Below are 6,000 nucleotides of genomic sequence, written 5' to 3' on the forward strand. Positions count from 1 at the left end.
AAAGATCACTCCTAGGTTATTGGCCTGAAACTCTGGGGAGATGGCACGCCATTTACTGGGCTAGGGAAGATTAAGGGAAGAACAGCTTTTGGGGGGAAATGAAACATGGAAGTATGTGTGGAATCAATTGTCATGTTTTGGATATGTTAAGATGCCTAGTGGACTGCAAGTGGAGACTTCCAAGTAACTAGGTAGTTGGTTCCCTGAGTCTGAAGCTCAAAGAAAAAGGTTGGGACCGAAGAAATAAATGTAGGAGTCATCAACATATAAATGGTACAATGGAGTCACATCAGACAAGCATTTAACTTACTGAAATTGAGTTATGCATATTCAACCGAAGAAAATAATATAGTGTATACTATAGTATACTCAAGGAAACCAAGTGTGGAGTGAGCATACGATGGGAATGTGAATCCGCTGTACCCTCAAGATGTGTTAAGCCCTGATTCCCTTTTATAGTGGGAGCATCGTGCTGTTGCAATTGTATCTACTGTTTAAAAATAAGTACTTGTTTTTCTAAGTTAAAGCCCCAAGTACTTCATCTATTGCTTAATAAAAACAATTTATCTCAAAATGAGAAGGGAAAAGTTGAATCTTTGAGCTTATTAGGAATAATAAGTGTTGGAGTGTTGGTCTTTAATTTGGCACATAAACATGACTACATTCATGTATAAAGTCAACACGTATGAAAGCACAACTACCATACTTCGTGGGTGACTTAAGGAACGTCCAAGAATAATTCCACTCTCTGAGTTCTTTTTTTCTTTATCAGCTGACTTTAGAATCCAGTTCCTATGTAAGTGTGACAAACCCATCTCTAAAAACCCGTATCTTTAAGTGATCACTTAGAGAGGATAGGCAGGGAAGAGAAGGAAACCCCAGACTGACCCTTAGCGTACTCCAACATTAAAGATCAGGCAGAGAAGAATACACCTATAGAGAGTTTGAGAAAAAGCAACTCCTTTGGGTTCAAAGGAGGGTTTTTTTGTTTGTTTGTTTTTGATATTTAAAAAAGATGGGCATGGGATGTTTGTAAAATGTAAGGAACGAAAAGATGGAAATTGTTGATGCAACAGAGAATGGAGAATAATGGGATGGGTGGGAGTGTTGGAGGGAGTGAGGAGGGAAGAACTGATATGAAATAATTTCTCTAAGAATGGGGAAATGGACTTACTAGGAAAAGGCATACTATTGCTGGGCAGTATTGCATAGAGACGATCAATTAAAAAAGAGACTAGCCAGCATGATTCAGCTGCTTGGATAAGGGTGTGAGGAAGTTGTAGTGTTGGACTTAGCCAAGGTTAAAATTTTTCCAGGTAAATATGATAGAGGCTATGGCAGAATTTCTCATGTCCCATCCCCATTCCCCCACCCAAATTAGGCCCCCGGGATTGATAGTTGAACAGAGGTTTAGCCTCCTGAGACTCCAGAAATAGGGATGACTCTCCTCATTAAGAATAATACTCTGGCTTGTATTAATAATCCACTTTGCTTCCTTTCTTTCAGTGTTGAATATGTGCTTATATACTTTATTTTCATAAGCATGTAATTAGAGTTAAACAAGTTTCAATTTAAATCCACCCAGCCTCTCCATCTCTGAGTCCTGACTTGATCAGATTAAACTCTCTAGGACTAATTTTCTCATTTGTAAAATGAGGATCATGATAACTACTTCAGGATTGTTCTGAGGATTAAGCTAGGTTTATGGGCCATGGTGTATAGTGGAAAGGATATAGTTTTGAATATTGGAAAGATTTATGTGGAATCCAATTGTTATCATTTAATAATTTGATCATCTTGGATGGGCTATCTCACTGGTCTGTGCCTCAACTTCCTCATTGGTAAAATAGGGATTATAGGAATATAGTATCTACCTTGACAGCTAGGGATAGTGTAATAGTTCTCTGCACATGGCTCAAAATGTTTAAAATGTGTCAAAGTACTATCTGTCTATCTGTCTATCCATTGACATCTATCTATCTATCATCCTAATACATATGTAGTTGTATAAAGCATTTACAACAAAACCTCAAGTATAGTAGGTACTTAATAAATATCAGTTCTTTTCTATATTTCAATCCATTCTCCTGGTACAGTGGTTCTTGACCCTAGTTGCACATTAGAATCCCCTAAGGAACTTAAAAAAAAGAAAAGAAAACTGGGTCTCACCCTCAGAAATTCTGGTTCAAGTGTTTTGGAGTAGCAACCTGGCCTATAATTTTTGAAAGCTTCTCAAGTGATTCTAATTGCAGTCACAATTAGAAATCACTGCTAGAATTATCTTTCCAAAGCCCAAATAAGACCGTGTTGCTTCTCTGCTTAAAAATCTCCCACGACTCCCCCTTGTCTACTGAGTGTAGTCCAAGCTCCTAGCACGTGTATGCCCGGCCCTGAGCAGCAATTCTCAACACTCAAGAAGTATGACACACTCCCACAAATAAGTTCAGCTTGGGTTAACTCCCTCTAGCCCTTTTCTTTCCCAGCTATGTGACTTGGGTAAGTTAACTTACCTTCTCTAAGCTTTAATTTTATCATCTCATTACAACTTTGCTTCTTCTAGATATAGGTCTTTGTACATACTTTTCTTTCTTCTTGGTATGTCCTCTCTCATTTTCTTCCCTGGCAAAGTCCTTCAAAACTCAGTTTATTTGTCCTCTCCTCTGTGAAGCTTACTTCAAATGTCCCCTCCTTGACATAGTCCATCCTCTTTCTGTGATGTCTCATGCCACTTTATAAATACCTCTATTTTAGCTCTTTTCCTATTGCATTGTAATTATGTTTCCACATCTGTTTTACAGCAGACTTTAAGCTTTCTGAGAGATGGGCCTGTATCTCATCTATCTTCATATTATGTTTGCCTAGCACAAAGTCTGGAAGTATTGACTTCATAGTAGGAAGTCAATAAACCTTGTTGAATTAATGAAGTGAAATGAAAGAAACAAAGATCTCTGAAGTGGCCAACATTGTGCGCTTAGGAAAGGACCTATGTTCTTTGCTTAGTACGTTGTAATTTGGCTGAATGAATGAAGTCAAATGGAAACTGTCAGACTTATATAGTTTCTTTTTTTTAAAAGTTGTTTAATTGAGGCCTGGCTGGCATAGCTCAGTGGATTGAGCATGGGCTGCGAACCAAAGCGTTGCAGGTTCAATTCCCAGTCAGGGTACATGCCTGGGTTGCAGGCCACAGCCCCCAGCAACCACACATTGATGTTTCTCTCTCTCTTTCTCCCTCCCTTCCCTCTCTAAAAATAAATAAATTAAATCTTAAAAAAACCCTCCACTTAGAAAAAAAAGTTGTTTAATTGATTTTAGAGAGAGAGGAAGGGGGAAGGGAGGGGGGAGAGAGACAGAGAGAAACAACTGATTTGTTGTTCCCCTTATTTATGCATTTATTGGTTGATTCTTGTAGTGCCCTGGCCAGGGATTGAACCACAACCTTGACATGTCAGAATGGTGCTCTAACCAACTGAGCTACCCAGCCAGGGCCATCATTTCTTACCTTGACAATGTCCAGCTGACTCATTAAGGGACCATTTCCTTTTCAGCGCAAAACAAAACAAAACAGTTAAAAAATACCATCAATAAAAGTGACAAGGAATTGAATCATGGGTTTGTATAACTGGAATTTCTCCAAAAACCAGTATGGTCTGACTGGCAGACACACATGGTTTCTCAGCTGTAGCAAGTGAGAACAGGAAGTCTGTCCAGCAGTGCAGTGGGAGCTAGTTGGGAATGTCTTGTTATGATCAGAGTGATCACGCCATACCCTCAAAGTATGTTTTTGAGAATCTTTTCTCCTCCACTCCCTATTTATCATTTAACAAAGTCTGTTATTGTTTTTACAGTATGCTTGGCATGGGAGATTTGACACAGTCTTTGCTCTCAAGCAGCTTAAAGTCTACGACAGACAGAGAGCTCTTTACAAACAGAGCAAGAAAATTCTCTAGGCACTGTGGTATATGTTACAGGATGTAAGGGAGTAGTCACTCTGTGGAGGAAGGATGGGCCGGGCTTTGTAGAAAGTTAAGAAAGGTCTGTAGAGAAGAGAAAGCTGGCATATCCTTAAAAATAAGATGCTGACGAATTAGACAAGACAGGTAGAGCTAGGTAAAGGGAACAGCAGCAACAAATGTAAGGGAGCATGAAAAAGTCCCATTGTGTTTGGGGGTCTGCTAGTGATTCAATAAAGCTGAAAGCAAATGATGCAGCAAGAGACGGAGGGGGACAGGTGGGTAAGGACTATTCCCATATACCTTGTGGGTATACTGAGGAGTGTGGATTTCATCTTGCAGGCACTAAGAGCCATTAAAGGATGTTAAGTCACTGATATAAACAGTTTTTAATTTTCAAAGATCACTCGCGCAGCAACGTGGAAGAGAGGCAAGTCTGGAGTTAGAGAGGCCAGAAGAACACTGCAGTGGTGTCTAGTGAGGAAAGAAGGCAGCAGTGAAAGGGAAGAGGAGAAGGAAGCAGACCTAAAGGATACTGAGGTGATAAAGTTGATAGGACTCCCTTAGTGACTGAATGTAGGAAGATGAGAAGGAGAAACCTGAAATAATTCCCCAGTTTCAAACTTAGGTGACTAGGCAAGGGCAGCTTTGCTCATGGAGATGGGGAACATTGGAGGGCTAGGTTTGTATACGGATGACATAATAAGTTTGACGAAGTTGAGTTTGAGATTTTTCTGTAGGCCACCTGAGTGGAATTTCTAGTGGTCATTTGAACATAAGAATTATTTTTTTCTTTGCAAAGGGAGGTAGAAACTTTTAGATCACAGCTTTAGGGCCTTAATTAAAATATAAGTCAAGGAGAGGGTGATTGGTTATAGATTTTTAAAAACCCAGCAGCCATTCACACTTTGACAAAAATCTCACTTTCTTTGGGGCTAAGTTTTCAGTTTCAAATTTTTAGGATTCACCAATCCAAATCAAGCATTTAAGAAATCCAAATTCTTGTACTTTGTTTATTGCAGCATTATTACAATAGGTAAGATATGGAAGCAACTTGGGTGTCCATCAATAGACAAGTGGATAAAAAAGTTGTGGTATGTATGTACAATGGAATATTACTCAGACATAAAAAAGACTGAAATCTTAGCCATTTGCCACAGAATGGATGGACCTAGGGGGTATTATGCTAAGTGAAATAAGTCAGACAGAGAAAGACAGATACCATATGACTTCACTTATACATGGAATTAAAGAGCAAAATAAACAGACTAGAAAGACTCATAGAAACAGTGAACTCACAACCATCTCACAACCATCTCACTGATGGTTGTGAGAGGGGAGAGGTTGGATAGCTGGGTGAAAAGGTGAAGGGATTAAGAAATACAAATTGGTAGTTAAAAATAGATGTAAATAAAATACAGCATAGGGAATATGGTCAATAGTACTGTAATAGCCATGTATGGGGCCAGGTGGGTACTGGAAATATCGTGGAGAACACTTTGTAAAGCATGTGATTGTCTAACCACTACGCTGTACACATGAAACTAATACAAATAATATTGAATGTAAACTTTAATTGAGAAATAAAATTAAAAAAGACAAATTCTTAATACTTTTCATATATTTTTTTCCATCAAGTGTCAACAGAATGCACTTTTCAGGCCTTAATGTAAACATAATGCAATGTAAATGCAACTACTCAACTATTCCTGTAATTGGGACGGATTTCAAGCAGCTGTTGCCAGAACCGAAGCTGACCTCATGGTGGCACTGCAGTACCGGCAGAAGGAAGGGCTCTCTAAGTGAACAGTCCACATTGAAGAGTTGGTATGAACTCTGGGTCCACAGATAGACCCCACTTAGTTAAATTTTCTGGGGGAAATTTATAGAGGAGGATATGCTTTTCTGTTTTTAAATCATCTCTGCCCTAAAACTGGATCAATGATATCGGTGTATAATATAGGGGCATGTCTCCATCCAAAAAAGAATTCATTGGGGTTCAAAACTAACCCAAATGATATTCTTATTATTTATTAATAACTACAATGTA

This window comes from Phyllostomus hastatus, unplaced genomic scaffold, assembly GCF_019186645.2.
Source record: "Phyllostomus hastatus isolate PE091 unplaced genomic scaffold, TTU_PhHast_1.1 phas_contig_210, whole genome shotgun sequence".
NCBI lineage: Eukaryota > Metazoa > Chordata > Mammalia > Chiroptera > Phyllostomidae > Phyllostomus > Phyllostomus hastatus.